The sequence below is a fragment of the Hyaena hyaena genome, unplaced genomic scaffold, assembly GCF_003009895.1.
Source record: "Hyaena hyaena isolate Hyena2069 unplaced genomic scaffold, ASM300989v1 scaffold_243, whole genome shotgun sequence".
Taxonomy (NCBI): domain Eukaryota; kingdom Metazoa; phylum Chordata; class Mammalia; order Carnivora; family Hyaenidae; genus Hyaena; species Hyaena hyaena.
The window spans coordinates 765,629-782,363 of NW_024080872.1; positions in this window are offsets into that span (position 1 = coordinate 765,629).

The window sequence follows — 16,735 nt, forward strand, 5'->3', positions numbered from 1 at the left end:
AACTAATGGGTTAGGGGTAGGGCACGGGAACATCTATTTTTTTTTTTTTTACTTCAAGTATAAATAGCATATAGTATTATATTACTTTCAGGCGTACGACATGTGATTCAACAATTCTGTGCATTCCTCAGTGCTCATCATGGTAAGTGGACTCTTAATCCCCTTCACCTATTTCATCCATCTCCCCACCTACCCTCTGTCTGGTAACCACTAGTTTGTTTTCTATATTTAAGAGTCTTGTTTTTGGTCTCTCTTTTTTGTTGTTGTTTTCTTGGTTGTTGTTCCTTAAATTCCACATATAAGTGAAATCATATGGTATTTGCCTTTCTCCACCTGACTTATTTCATTTAGCATTCTACCCTCTAGATCCATCCATGTTGTTGCAAATGGCAAAATTTCATTCTTTTTTATGGCTGAGTAATATTTCATTTATATATATATATGGGGGTATCTAGATCTTATCATATATTATGTAGATATTCATATTTATAGAAATATAGAAATACATATTTCTTTATCCATTTATATATCAATGGACACTTGGGTTGGTTCCACACTTTGGCTATTTTAATAATGCTGCAATAAGCATAGGAGTGCATGTATCTATTTGAATTAGTGTTTTCATATCCTTTAGGTAAAGACTCAGTGGTGGAATTACTGATCATATGGTAATTGTACTTTTAAGTTTTCGAGGAACCTCCATACTCTTTTCTGCCCTGGTTGCACCAGTTTGCATTCCCACCAACAGTGCACAAAGGATCCTTTTTCTCCCCATCCTCACCAACACTTGTTATCTCTTGAGTTTTTGATTTTAGGCATCATTCAGACAGGTGTGAGGTGATACCTCATTGTAGTTTCGATTTGCATCTCCTTGCTGATGAGTGGTGTTGAGCATCTTTGCATGTGTCTGAGACAGAGGTTTATACATCACAGTTTGAGAAACACAGATGTAGGAACTTATCATCTAATGAAGGCAGCAAAATAAATGCTTCCTTTTTCAGAGCGTATCAGATGAACACTAGACCTGGGCTTAGTATTACTGTAGAACCATCAAAACATACACAACTACTTTCACCTCTAGAGACAGACTCATCCATACATAGGGGTTTTCAACTCTTATCGTGTATCAGAATCCTTTGTGGATATTCTTAAATATAAAGAAATTCTATTTTAAAATGTATAAATTGGGACGTAGTCAGTCAGAGGTGGGACCTACCTGGTACCACTTAGAAAGCTCTTCAGGTAGTTGTTAGGTAAAGCTTAAATTGAAAGCCTCGTGGGGCGCCTGGGTGGCTCAGTCAGTTAAGCGTCCAACTTCAGCTCAGGTCATGATCTCGCAGTTTGTGGGTTTGAGTCCCACGTTGGGCTCTGTGCTAACAGCTCAGAGCCTGGAGCCTGCTTTGTGTCTGTGTCTCCCGCTCTCTATGCCCCTCCCCCGCCCATGCTCTGTCTCTCTCTGTCTCTCAATAATACAGAAACGTTAAAAAAATAAATAAATAAATAAACCTTGTGTTTGGTTGGGGCACAGGTGGGGGCATGGAAGGAGGAAAGAATCTGAAGAATCTATAGCCAACAAGGTAGTGATTAGAGAAATTATAGACAATCTGTGTTCGTCTCAGGAAAAAAAAGAAGATGGATATTTGTGAAGAGAAACAGCATCTTTGAGTGAACTTTAGCCATTTTTTAAGCAGATTGCAATTGCTTACTAAAAATATCATTCAACAAAGGGGTGTCTGGGTGGCTCAGTGGGTTGAGCATCGTCTTAGGCTCAGGTCATGATCTCACAGTTCGTGGGTTCGAGTCCCATGTCGGGCTCTGTGCTGACAGCTCGGAGCCTGGAGCCTCTTCGGATTCTCTGTCTCTGTCCTCTCCTGCTCATACTCTGCCTCTCTCTCAAAAACAAATAAACATAAAAAATAATTCATTCAACAAAAATGTTTGTGTGCCCAGCAATACACCAGGACCCTGGAGGTATAGACTTAAAGACAATATACTGAGTCCTAGCCTTCATGAGACAGTCTAATGTATGTTTTCTTGATTTTTTTAAATGTTTATTTATTTTTGAGAGAGAGATAGAGAGAGGGAGAGAGAGTAAGCAGGGGAGAGGCAGAGAAAGAGGGAGAGAGAATCCCAAGCAGGCTCCACACTATCAGTGCAAAGCCTGATGTGGAGCTCAAACTCACAAACTGTGAGATCATGACCTGAGCCAAAATCAGACGCTTAACTGACTGAGGCACCCAGGTGCCCCAGACATATGTTTTCTTAAGTCAAAAAATAATTAAACAAATGACTAATTACAAATATTACGCATGTTATGAGAAATACATCACGAGTATTTAGCATCGTCTGGAAGGTCAAAGGAAGGATTTCACAAAGACAACTATTAAAGCCTAAACTTGACGTATGACTAAAAGTTTGTATGTGTTTGGGGGCTCTGAGGTAATAAGAAAAGCCATTGCAGGAGTTCCCCAAGTGTAGTCCCCAGACCAGCAGCGTCAGAATCATCTGGAAACCTGGTAGAGATGCCAGTTCTCAGGCCCTATCCTAGACCTACCAAATCAGGAACTTTGGGGTTGAAACCCAACCATCTATGTTTTAACAAGCCCTCCAGAGGATTCTGACCCAAACTAAAGTGTGAGAAGTACTGGTCTACTCTGAGAGTCTGAATGGCAGCCAAAGTGGTAGAGCATAGTGAGCAAAGGGAGAAATGGCCAAAGAAGAAGCTAGAAAGATAAATAGGAGTGAGATTTTGTAGGGCTCTGTAAGCTCTATTTAAAGAGTTTGAATGTTTAACCCAAATAATAGCAAATTACATTTACTGAATGCATATTATGTGTAAGATTCACAATAACCTTATGAGGTAGATTGCTATTATTGTCCCCTTTTGGGTGTGAGTCCATGGAATCTCAGAGAGGTTGCTTTTTCAAATTCCACAGCTATTAAGTAATGGAGCTAGGATTAAAATCCAGCCAGTTTTTCTCCAGAGACCAGTTTGTTAACCATTCAGTGGTACTGATTATTTTAAGTCAGTGGGAACCTATTGAACTTTAAAAAAATATATGTCACCCTAGTTGCTATGTGGAGGATGATTTGTTGGGGTCAAGTCAGGCAGTAGGAAGACCTGTTAGGAATCTATAATAGACAGGGGCGCCTGGGTAACTCAGTCGGTCAAGCGTTCAACTTTGGCTCAGGTCATGATCTCACGGTTCGTGAGTTCGAGCCCTGCATCGGGTTCTGTGCTGACAGCTTGGAACCTGGAATCTGCTTTGGATTCTGTGTCTCCCTCTCTCTACACTCCCCCACCCCCATGCTCTCTCTCTGTCTCTCAAAAATAAATAAACATTTAAAAATTTTAAAAAAAGAATCTATAATAGACATTTCTGTGAAAGATGATAATGGCTTGGTTCAGGGTACAAATGTAAAGAAGTTGATTAACTCAAGGTATAGTTTAGAGGTAGAATTGGTAGATATAGAAATATCTTCCCTCTTAATTTTTAATGCAATTTTTCAAGTTCAATGGCAAGATAAATTTTTTTTATTAATTTTTTAAAATTTACATCCAAGTTAGTTGGCATATAGCGCAACAATGATGTCAAGAGTAGATTCCTTACTCCCCCTTACCCATTTAGCCCATCCCCCCTCCCACAGCCCCTCCAGTAACCCTCTGTTTGTTCTCCATATTTAAGAGTCTCTGCATTTTAAGGTTACTCTGGCTGCTGTGTGAAAATGGATTGAAGGTGGGTGAGGGTGGAAGCAGTGAGACCAGATATAATCCAGAAAGAGAGAGTTAGTGGTGTGAAATATAGAGAAGTGATAGGAAATAAGGTCAGAGATGTAGTCTGGGATTAAATTAAATAGGATCTTGAAGGTCATAATACAAAATGTGGTTTGTATCTTAATCCAAGGAGAAACCATTGGAAGGTTTTAAGCAGATAATGGCACAGTCTGATTAATCTTGTTTTAAAAGATCATCTTGGGAACTGTGAGGGGGATTGGTGGAAAGCATGGGGGATGAAAGGAGGAAGCACAGTGAGAGGGCTAATGTGGTGTAGACAAGATATGGTAATGGTAATGATGGTAGGATGAATGACGAAAGACAAATGGTAATAATGTGGATGAGAGACAATAGGTCATAGAACTGATAAGACTTTGTGATCGAGTTTTCTGGAATGAAATACTGGGTGCCATTGACTGAAATAAGGACGGTAGGGAAAAGGAAAAATACAGCCAGCTTGAGATGGAAATGTGTGGGGGGATGTCAAGTGATAAATTTAATTCTCGTAATTATCACAAAAAACCTATTGAGGATTGTCGAAATGAATGAAGTCATTTGCTCAATCTCACACATTTGGTGAGTAGCAGAGACGGATTCAAATCTAAGTCTGTCTGAGTCCACAAATTATGTTCTTTTCATTTATACCACATGGCACGTTCATGGTAATGAATCTTTAGTAGGATGTGTAAGGCAAGAAATAATGGGACATGGCAGATAGAAGTAAAGAGGGCTCTTTAATTGGGCTTCTCCTGGCCTGATGGACATTGTGGAGGTACTCAGAAAGACCCTAGGTTTAGGAAAATGAGGCCACAGTGAGGAACTGAGAATGTTCCAGCAAAATGAGGGATGCTAAGTCGTAGAGTATAGCCTTTCGGTGAAGAGCCTAAAAGTTTACTCAGATACAAGATTATTGTTTGGATTTGACATGCTGTAGACGTGGTATACTACAGGCCTGAGAATCGGGGAGTTACATAATCTGAATATCACATGGGGAATATATTTGCCCATTATCGCGGGAAGACGACTTGATGGCATTAAGGGGGCAAGCAGTCATCCAGCTGGTCACAATTTGACTTTGGATATAGAGAGGAAGGGGCACATCTGAGGCCCATAAATTTGCAGAGTTCCTTGAAAATCTCGACGGTTATGTCTTAAGATCTTTGCAGATTTCCAAATTTATAAATACGACTATAGCAAATAACATCCCTATAAAATGCAGTGCATTCTGACTGAAAAGTTTAAGGGAACCCTTTGGGCCTATAGCAATTCTATAAATACAGGTCTAAAATAATTCATAAAGCTCTTAAATTCTACCGATAATATAAGCCACCGTACTCTTAGATTGCTTCATTTCATCAACATTATTGCAAATTGGCATTCTCTGTACAGCCTTTTTACAAGAAATCTATGCCCCCTTCCCCACCCACTTTTTAGAAATTACTATGTCTTCCATTTCCAATAGAGAAAAACAAAGTCATATTATGATGCAGGCACTTAAAGTAAAAGAAAATGACGTCTGTGGTGGGTGGCCAGCTCGGTTCCCTCGCTAGCTAAATAGCTCCCCTCCGCACACCAGCCGCGGAGAGTACGTGGTACAATTTCAGGCCCCAGCACACTGACAAATGACTCTGTGTCATGAACCTTCAGAATCACTTGAGAATAATTGGAACCGAGTTTCAAACCTGGGAATGCTTAGTAAAGGCTGACTATACATTAACCCTGTGTCATTTAGTTGAGATAAGACTATCGGCCCAAACTCCTACCTACACAATAATCATAATCATCCACTTGGAGCCCCTCTGCTTGTAAAGATCAAATCATATTCAAAAAGGGACTGTGTACGAGCATTGAGTGTTGTCTGGTTTACATGGCACGGCTGTAGTATATATGTGAAAACCCTATGTCATTGACTTTGGCTCCGAGGCAGCACTTGGCAACACTGGTTGTTAGAACTTGGGGAGTTGCGTTAATGGCATCTAGCAGGCCAAGGGTAGACATCCCTCTAGACATGCCACTTAGACATCTTACAACATGCATGACAGCCTCCTACAGCACAGAATTCTTTAGCCCAAGATGTTTATACCATTGGGGTTGAGGAACCCTGCCCTATATCAAGGCAATCATCTAGTCAGGTAGAGGCCACTTTTAATTTTTCCCACTTGAGAGCTATGCTTAGTTCCCAGGTCTTTGTTCCTCTTGGTTCTCTCAGTCTTACATTTGGAGAATCTACCTCCCTAGGGTAAAGGACACAATGTTTTTCTATCTGCAAGCTCACTTCTTTTAAGTGAGTCTCCAACCTTTGTGATGTATACATCTATTCCATATGTAAACATTGGTATAGACTGAATATGTTGACTGCCCCCCCCCCAAATTCTTATGTGAAAATACTAATCCCAATGTGACGATATCAGGAGGTGGGGGCCTTTGGGAGGTGATTAGGTCATGAGCATGGAGCCCGCATGAATGGGATTCGTCTCTTTATAAAAAGAAGCCAGCGGGGTGCCTGGGTGGCTCAGTCGGTTGAGCGTCCGACTTCAGCTCAGGTCATGATCTCACAGTTGGTGGGCTCCAACCACATGTCGTGCTCTGTGCTGACAGCTCAGAGCCTGGAGCCTTCTTCGGATTCTGTGTCTCCCTCTCTCTCTGCCCCTCTCCTGCTCCTGCTCTGTCCTCTCTCTCAAAAAAAAAAAAAAAAAAAAAAAACATTAAAAATTTTTTTGAAGCCAGAGATTGAACTAGCGTCCTTTCCACCCCATGAGAATATGAGGAGTCAGCCTCCTGTCACCAGGAAGAGGACCTCATCAAGAACGTGACACTGCTGACACCCCGATTGCAGGCTTCCAACCTCTAGAGCTGTGAAACATACACGTTTGTTGTATATTTATGGTGTTTAGTTATAGCAGCTCTGGTCAAGACAAATATTTTGCATCTACTGTGCTAGTTCTGAGTTCTCATGGAGAATAAGATGGAAGCAGTCTCCCATTATGGTCCCAGAGCATTTGTTATTTCAGTGAGGGATACAGACAAGCAAACAGACGATCACAGTACTGAATGGTAGGTGCTGTCATGGAGAAAGTCCGGGTTCTCTTGGAGCTTGGTATGTATCTGTTAAGACCAGGCCTTTGGGGGCAACTCACCTCAGAAGTGTAACTATTCTCGGGGTGCCGGTGGCTCCGTTGGTTAAGCGTCTGACTCTTGACTGTAGCTCAGGTCACAATCTTGTGGTTCATGGATTCGAGCCCTGCGTTGGGTTCTGCACTGACACTGCAGAGCCTGCTTGGAATTCATTCTCTCTCTCTCTCAATAAATAAACTCAAAATCAAAAGAAATGTAACTATTCTCTGATAGTTTCTTGAACCTACCATTTCTCCTTTTAACTGGGTGGGCATTTAACTGGGCCACCTGACAGCCTGCTCACCTGATCCTCGATGCAGCCCTGTCCTGCAGGCTGGATGGGTAGGAGAATGGAGGAAGATGGTGCATAGTGGCACGTGGGGGCGTCGTTCTGGAAGAGGCAACCTCTAAGCACAAATGGCGGGACTGGAAGAAATCAACTGTGTGAAAATAAGGGAAGGAGGAGAAGAAAGGTATTCTAGGCTGAAAGGAAAGCATGTGTGAGAGTTTGGACCCTTTGAGGAACTGACGTGACTCTGCAGCCCACACTGTTTTGAATCTGTATTGGCCAATGAGAAGAATAGACGGTTCAAGGGCAAGGCTTACGAGGGTCACATTGACCCTCTCTCATCCTGAAACCATCTTCATTTCTTCTGGTCTCTGCTACAAAAATAATCTTCGTTCATTGTTAACATTTTCCCAAGTCTATACGGTGAAAGATGAAAGTCCCCCATTAACACTTGTCAACTTCCCTCCCCAGAGGTAGCCAACATTAATGGTGTGTGTCCTGCTGGCCTGATCTTCACTTCTTTTGAAAGCCATTACCCTCACGTATAGTTTATAGTTTACAGATTTTAAAGCAAGGCTTATATCATGAAATACTTACAGATACAAATCTTTTCTTCCTTTCACTTCTTTTTTGCAATATTTTCTGGAAACTTTACATCGGCATAGATGGGTCTACTGATTGTTATCTGCCTAGTAGTCCATGATATCATACCGTATCATAATTTTGGGGGGCTCTTACTTCACCAAACTTCCCCCCAGTTATAGATCCCTTTTCTGCTAAGCAGGCAGGGCAGGCATAATACCCGCTGAGGAAGCAGTGGGCTACGTGATGATGGGGAAAATCATGGCAACTCCTTAGCTGAGGATTACATACAGACTGAATGCCTCTGGAACCTTCCCCCCTAAATGACCATCCACTGCCCAAAGCATTTTTCCCTTCCAATTTCTACACAGATGCTTTAAACTGCAGGTTTTTGTCTACCCTGCCCGTCAAGAATGCCTTTGATGTTTATTTTAATGTGATTTCATTTGGATAAATGTATCTGAAGAGAGAAAAACAGAGAGGTAGGCAGAATTGGCCCCTCCCCTTTTCCAGCTTTTCTTTTTTTTTAATGTTTTTTTTAAATTTTTATTTCTAGGAGAGAGAGAGAGAGAGACAGTGTGAGCAGGGGAGGGTCAGAGAGAGAGGGAGTCACAGACTGAAACAGGCTCCAGGCTCTGAGCTGGCAGTCAGCACAGAGCCCGACGCGGGGCTCGAACCCACGAACTGCGAGATCATGACCTAAGCGAAAGTCGGACGCTTAACCGACTAAGCCACCCAGGTGCCCCCTCCAGCTTTTCTTTAGATGCAACACAATCAGTTGTTTTCAGGTATAACCTAAAGGATAAGCTTTTAGAAATAGAAATAAGGCAAGGCAAGGAACTTGGGAAATTCTCAAAAATCAGCGGCACGTGTCTCAGTCGTGAAGCATCTGACTTAGGCTCAGGTGCTGATCTCCCGATTCGTGAGTTCGAGCTCCTCCTCCAGCTCTGCGCTGACAGCACAGAGCCTGCTTGGGATTCTCTCTCTCCCTCTCTCCACCCTGCCCCTCCCCTGCTCATGCTCTCTCTTGCTCTCTCTCAAGATAAATAAACTTTTTTAAAAAATTAAAAATTAAAATGTATCTGCACATCATCTTTCACTTACGATTTTTATGAAAGCTGGAATCATTCTAATCCTTCTGGACGATCACAAAGCAGAATCCAGTATCAGTTTTTGTTTCTTTACAAACCAGAAATTGTGTGGACGAAGGCAGGTGTGATCATTGGAGACGAAGATTGCTCAAGGTACACCGGGAAGTGTGGGGTTGACAGAGGAGATGCAAGAACACGAGGAGGTGGGCTTGGGCCCTTGCTGAGAGAACGTAGAAGAAGGAAAGGGAGGTAGAGTGAGGAGAGCAGGCCCTAGAGCAAAATTCAGGGCAGAAGTCAAGGGAGGACTCAGTCCAGCCAGTCAGGGACAGGAATACAAAAACCTAAGGACTGTTCAAATAGGCCACCTGTGGACCAGGCTAAGTCTTCTCCAGGGAAGAGGGTCGGGAACAAAGGGCCAGTGTCGAGAAGTCACACAACTGAAGTGAGCTGCACCAAAGTTGCTTGATCATAAGTTTGAAGGACCCCAAGGATCCCACCAGAGTGAGGTAGGGAGAGCTTGATTTTAATGGGGGCAGATTAAAGAGCGCCAGGTGAAGCATAGCGATGGTTGGTTAAGTCAGAGGGAAAGCACTTTGGTCCATATTCGACCCGGCCTCCTAGGGACTTAGCCGCCCTGTGCAGAATCGGGAATCCAGGGCAATCTGCATTTCATATTCTTTGGAGCCATTTACTGCTTCAAAAGAGGAGCAGTTACAGTCACAGTAAGAGAACAGAGCCCATTTTAGTTGGAGTGTGCAGAGCATGCATCAGGAATATGGACAGTACCTGAAACAAACGTGTTTGAGGCTAAAGAGCCTTCACAATGCGGAGAGCACTACGGAAATGTCCTCCGGTTTCTCGAAGAGGTAGATTGATGTGGAACCATTAGGTGCCCATCCTTTCCAGGCATCTCACTGGCACATGCAAGTATATTTGCTTATGGTTTGTAATTGACTTTGTCCTTTAAACTTTGGACCGCAGAGTTCACCTAGGATGTTCAACAGTTCCTAAAGTTTGTTTTGAACAGTAGGCTTTATTTTTACCAAACGGAATCGTACAGAAAGCTGGAATGTGGAGCCATATGTTAGAATAGTTTAGGTTCAAGTGTATACTACTTGCTTAGGGTACAATCAGTATGTGAATAAAGGTTTGATAAACACACACGTCAGAAATATGGGGGTTCTGGGCAACCTTTGGGTTCTTAACGTTAAGCCTCGGCGTCTGATTAATTTTTTGCTATAAGGTTTTGGTTGCACGGCTTAGAGACATTCCTAATTCACGCAGATAAATTGCAAATAGGAGTGGTGTTTTGGATAGTTCGACTTACCGTCTCTGGGGACTCTTGAATTAAACAGAAATGGTAGGAAGAGCTATCATTCAAGGCCTGCGCTAAAAACTCATTTACCCTGTAGCACAAATTAATGCTGCAGTGGTTTCCAATATATTACAATTTGTTATTTATTCCATTCGAGTGTTTTATTATTTTGCTAGGTTTTGGGAGATGTTTAAAGTGATGATTCTTGTGATTCAAACTGAATACTTTCAGGAACATCATAACCTCCTTAAGGAATCTTAAAGGTCTTTGACTCAGAGTTGTAAAACCCCTGACCTGGGGACGTGTTTGCTCTGGGAATAGCATTGCGAGAAGCGAGTCCGGGAATTGAATCAGAGGAAAATTGCATCTTGGAGGAAAACAGTGCTCTAAATGAAGCTGGATGATCATGTAAGCAAATTCTGTCATCCACGAGAGACGTACAACAGGCAACAACGGAGGTGCCAGCTATGTGACAATCCCCGCGTGGGACCCAGGGGAGGTCTGGGGATCCGCAAAGTAGGCCCTTGGCTGGAGGGCATGAGACACTGCCCCTGAAGCCTTTTTGTTGCCTTTCTTTTCTCTTTTCTCTTTAGGTTCTATCGCAATCCTCGGCACATAGGTTTTTCAGTAAATATTAAGTGGATGACTGAAGAGGTCACAGAGGAAAGATGGCCTCCAGAAGGATATTGCTGTCCTCAGAGGCCATGAGAATGCCTTCTACATAGGAGCGCCTGGGTGGCTCAGTCGGTTAAGCGTCCAATTTTGGCTCAGGTCATGATCTCACAGTCCGTGAGTTTGAGCCCCGCACCGGGCTCTGTGCTATCCATGCAAAGCCCGCTTCGGATCCTTGGTCCTCCTCTCTCTCTGCCCGTCCCCTGCTTGTGCTCGCTTGCTCTTTCTCCCTCTCTCTCAAAATTAAATAAACATTAAAAGAAGCAGGAGAAGAAAAGAGTCACATAAGAGATGCCTCATTCGTGTTTACTGAATGAATTCAGACCTCTAACCTTGAAAGCCAGCGCCTGCGTGTTTCTCTTCCGGCCTCCTGCCCTGACTTGCCCTCTTCAGCCTGCCTCACCCCTTCATAGCGGACCCTCCTCACCCCTTTGCAGTGGACCTTCTAGAAGGAACGTGGCTCAAGTTATGACTCTGGCAAGCATGGTGCTCATGAACGGATTCCTTCTTCTTGTCGGCTCTAAGCCTCCCAGAGCGAACACCTCAACCTGTTCCCTTGTGCTTTCATACGCCTCAGCGGCTTGTGATGTTGCCTTTTCCCTTCCTTAGGTGCACCCCGGTTTTACCAGCTCACACCCCCTCCCAACAGCAGATGTCCCACCATGGCATGGAGCCCGCCCCCTGCGCCCACTCATGTCATGCCTTCCTCAGTTTCTTTTTTTATTAATTTTTTTTAAAGTTTATTTCTTTCTTTTGAGAGAGAGAGCAAGTAGGGTAGGGACAGAGAGAGAGGGGAGAGAGAGCGAATCCCAAACCCACAAACCGTGAGATCATGACCTGAGATGAAATCAAGAGTCAGACGCTCAACGGACTGAGCCACCCAGGCGCCCCATCTCATGCCTTCCTTTGTATCAGCCCATTTCTTCATCTCCTATTTCCCCTGATACACCCAGATGTGGAATATTTGTATTATATTATTAGATTTACGTTATGTATTATATGTTATATATTACACAGGTCCCGTTTATTTAATGTGTGCTGTGTGCCAAGTGCTGAGCTCCCGACTTCATATGCTTTAACTCAGTCCTCACAGAAACCCACTGAGGTAGGTACCACCGCCTTCCCCATTTCACAACTGAGAAAAATGAAGTCAGTCGAGGAATAATGAACTTGCCCGAGGCCATACAACTTGTTAGGGTGAGAGCCAGAATCTGATTCTAAACCCTGGCCTCCTAATTACTTCTTATACTCTGCCCTTACAGAACAGCTTGTTGGCAAGAAGCATATTATTGGCAAATAAGTCATTGTTTGGGGCTCTGGCTGGAGTCCAGCCTATAGCCAGGCTTGCAGGATGAAGATCAGGGTGCTGCTTTTTCGATCTCTGTTGCTGCTCCCAAAAGGAAGCCCTGAGACATTTCCCTCTCGTTTTTCTTTTTAACATTTTTTTTAATGTTTATTTAATTTTGAGAGAGAGAGACAGAGCATGAGCAGGGGAGGGGCAGAGAGAGAGGGAGACACAGAATCCAAAGCAGGCTCCAGGCTCCGAGCCGTCAGCGCAGAGCCCGACGTGGGGCTCGAACCCACGAACTGCAGGATAGTGACCTGAGCCGAAGTCGGACGCTTAACCGACTGAGCCACCAGGGCGACCCAATTTCATGTGTTCTTTTTATCAGATTTGGGAGTGAAGGGCGGGTTTCCCTTTTGTAGTGACGAGAATACAAGTGGTGCTGAGACGGCCAGAATCTGTCCCCGAGTCACATGGAAGGGGTGTGGCGGAGGCATGCTTGAGAATGCTCTCTTGCTCCCAGCCAATCCCTTCAGTGGTCCCTCTTCCTTTCCTGGAACCGCCATCCCCCCCTACATTTTTCCTCAGCAAAAATTGTTTATGAAGCCACAGCCCATTTATTCCTAATTTCCATGGAATTTTGTGGTGAGTTCCAGCGTCTTCTCCAGATGAATTCTCTATCTCCTGTCTTCTTCCGTCTCTTCTGCCCTGGTCTGGACCTGCTTTAGGGCTAATCCGCCTCATGCTTAGTGAGCATCTCGATGTGCTTCTCTTTTCCAGACACAAGTATAAACATCACTGGCCTGGGGGGCTGTATAGAATTGAATATTGTTATGGGAATGAGGTGTCTGCTCAGGGCCCTTGGCGGTTGTGGGTTATGCTCCCCGGGGCGGCCTCCAGAAGCTCGGTATCAGGACAACAGGTGACAGTAAAACAAGATGGAGACATATTCTGAACGGCCAAACAGGTCAGTGCTTCTCGTTTGCACGTATGCCTTTACCCACACCATCCGGCAAGGTGGGGTTTGAAGTACACTCGCTTCCTTTCCTGGACTCTCTACTACTTCCTCCAAACCTGTTAAGAATCCTTATGATGGGAGTGCCTGGGTTGCTTAATTGGTTGAGCGTCCGACTTTGCCTCAGGTCATGATCTCACACTTCATGAGTTCGAGCCCACATGGGGCTCTGTGCTGACAGCTCAGAACCTGGAGCCTGCTTCGGATTCTGTGTCTCCTTTGCTCTCTGCCCCTCCCCTGCTCACGCTCGTCTCTCTCTCTCTGTCTCAAAAATAAATAAACATTAAATTTTTTTTAAGAATCATGATTAGGTATAGGAGTGTGACATATTCCCTTTCTTGAGGAGGAAACAATAATAATTAACAGCAGTGGAATGCCTACTAAGTGCTAGGAACATCGTCTTAAGGTGTATTCACCCCTACCAGCCATGCATAGACCGTGGCATAGGTGCCATTATCAGCATCTCCATTGCGTCTGGGGGAGCTGAGGCCCATGGCCAGTCAGCAGATAGGTGGGATTTGAATTGAGGCAGTCCGACCCCAGAACCTACGTTTTTACCTACGCTGCTCTTCTGCATCTCGGAACCACGGCCACTCCGACACCATGTAAGGGGGTGGGGCGGGGAAGATACGTATAGGGCCTCTATCCTGTGCCTGTCTTACTATAAGCCACTTCGGGTTTCTTTTGGAGAGGTTCGAGGTGCAGATAACACAGAACTAATTGTGGGGACCCGAGTAGCGACCAAGTCATCCACGAGGAACGGCAAGGAGTTGAGGTTGAAGGAGTCGTTCTGGAGCAACCAGAAGAGATCTCTGTTAATGCTGTTCCAGCACTTCTGGAGGGTCTGATGTCTTTCAAAATCACCCATGTGATTGGCCCGTTACATACTTTATTTAATTCTCAAAAAACCCAATTAAATAGGTGATGCCTTGGTCCTCGACATTTCAAAAGAGGGAGTTGGAACGCTAGGTGGACAACTGTCCTGTCTAAGGTCACAGAGCAGGCAAGTGGCAGAGCAGCCTGGATTTAAACTTGACGTGGCTTGTCTGTAGAACCCACACGTGTACGTGCTGTGGGTGATGGCGGAAATCTGGAGTCCGGAAGCTCGTGCAGACCAGAGGTCGGCCCGGGGAGCCAGCAGTCTGGGGGAAAGCAAGAACCTTGGAGAACCAGTTTCTTGAAAAGCAAAGTCAGCAGCTGGTCAGAAGGCCAAGTTCAGAAGAGCCGCAAACAATGAAGGAGCAGAACAGGGCCAAGTGGGTTGGAGAACGACCTTGAGGGCTCGCACAAAGGACATTTGAATGTCATGTGAACGCCTATCCCAGCCAGGAAACTTCATGTATATTTTCTGGTAGTTCAGGGGCCAATCCCAGGGCTATTAGCCTGGATGGAAGGCCATGGTATAAAAGAACATAATCCAATAAATATTTGCTAGAGACAATTTAGAAAATGATAAAATGGGCGCGCTGGGGGGCCTGGGTGGCTCAATCAGTGGAGCATCTGACTCTTGATTTTGGCTCAAGTCATGATCTCACGGTTCATGGGTTCAAGCCCCGTATCGGGCCCTGCGATGACAGTGCAGAGCCTGCTGGGGATTCTCTCTCCTTCTTTCTCTGCCCCCCACCCCCAAATAAATAAATACACTTAAAAAAAAAGAAAAGAAAATGATAAAACAGTGGATGATTAGGGGTCAGAAAAAGATCTTAGGCTCCTCCACACCACATTTATCCTTGAGTCTTTTGGGTGACATTCCTGGCGAGAGGGCATCTACTCCACCACTAATGTCCTGGGGCAGCCAGATCGGTTTTCAGGCACCTTTCACGGTTCAAAACCTACTCTGTTTGTCGGCCTGAAATCTGCCTCCCTGTACCTTTCTCCATTTGGCCCTTCCTATTTTCTCTAGGGATGCAAGTAAGTCTAATTCCCATCCACATGACAACAGGCTGTGCGGCACATTTTGGAGAGGGATCGCAGGAGAATAAATTGTGCTATGAGCCTCGCCTGATTGGAAAAGTTAGCACCCATGGACTTTTCTCACGGAGAGGCCGCTTTCTCGACCCTGGAAACTTGAATTTCTTAAGCCATGACTTCTCCAAGAGGGAATTATATTTTGGATTTACTCTTGTCTGAGCTCATTCCTATGGATCCTTCCAGAATACCCTCAGAGCCGTTTGTTCCCATGGCAAACTCCGCGTTAGTTTGTCTGTTTACTTGTTTCTGGCCTTGAGGTCTTGGCCGCATTCAGTGAAGAGTATGAGGAAGGAATTCCTGTTCTAAATAAGGCAAAACCTCGCTTGCTCGCTCGCTCGCTCACTCTCTCTCTCTCTCTCTCTCTCACTACCCCTGTGATTGTTATATCCCCAAATACATGATTTCTTTGTAGCTAACATGGTCATTTGGGATAAAGACTCAGTATTTTTACGGGGAGAAAGCATACATGGACTAAGGACAGAAACCAGAGGCTTATATCTTATTTTGTTGATGATTTTAATAGCTAAATTCGTAAGAGAAAGTAGAGGCGGGTTAAGGGGACACGCAAAGGTATGCATCTGTTGTTTCATGAGGAAGAGAAATGGAGACACAGAGTTAGTACCAGACAGAAAGAGGAATATGCCACACAGGATAGTCTGGAAAGATCATCCAAGATCTACAGCTTCTTGGCCTCTGTATGATGAGAAAGGAAGAAAAAATGGAAACAATGGCAACGACAGATGAAAAATGGAGTTTGGGAATCAAAATGAAGAAGGATTTATGAACCACAGAAATTCCATACTGGATACTTGTGACTGTTTCCAACCAGAAGTCCCCAAAATTAAGAAAAGATGTACTAAGAAGTCGAGGCAGTGTAAATTTAAGAAAAAAAAAAAAAAAAAAAAGAATGATTGGGTTTAAATTGGAACTCAGAGAGGTAGGAAAAAAATTATTTGAACAGAAGCTTGGAACTGTGTTTTGTGAAGTTTCTTCTCTTCCCCCAAAATGCACCGGGGTGGCCTTTGTGATGTGGGGCCGGGAACTTCCAGGGTGGGGGTGGGGGTGCACAGCAGGACAAACCTGGTTTGGGCAAAAAGTACAGGGGGAGGGGCGCGTGAGTCGCTCAGTCCCTTGAGCCTTTGACTCTTGATTTCAGCTCAGGTCATGATCTCACAGCTCGTGGGTTCGAGCCTCGCGTCGGGCTCTGCGCTGCTGGGTGCAGAGCCTGCTTGGGATTCTGCCTCCCTCTTTCTCTGCCCCTCCCCTGCTCGTTCTCTCTATCTCTCTCAAAAATAAATATTTTTTTTTTAAAGGGAAGAGGGAGCCACAGAAAGCTACACAAAACAAACAAGGAGAAGCCCACCAGAGAGGCCAGAAACTATACCGGATCTTGTGAGAGCGCTTTTTGAGTTCTGCTCCTATTAAAGCCAGGTTTGTAAAGTGCAAAGAAGGGCCCTGAGGCAGTTGTGGAAAATAAGTAGATAACCAAGGATGTGGCTGCAGTGAACCAAACCACCTGTCACCAGGCCCTGGGTGGCCAGCCACACAGCAAGGAGACAATTGGTTTATTCCAAAGGCCACCAAATGAGGAGATAGGGCACAGGCCTTAAATCGGCCTCCCCAGGG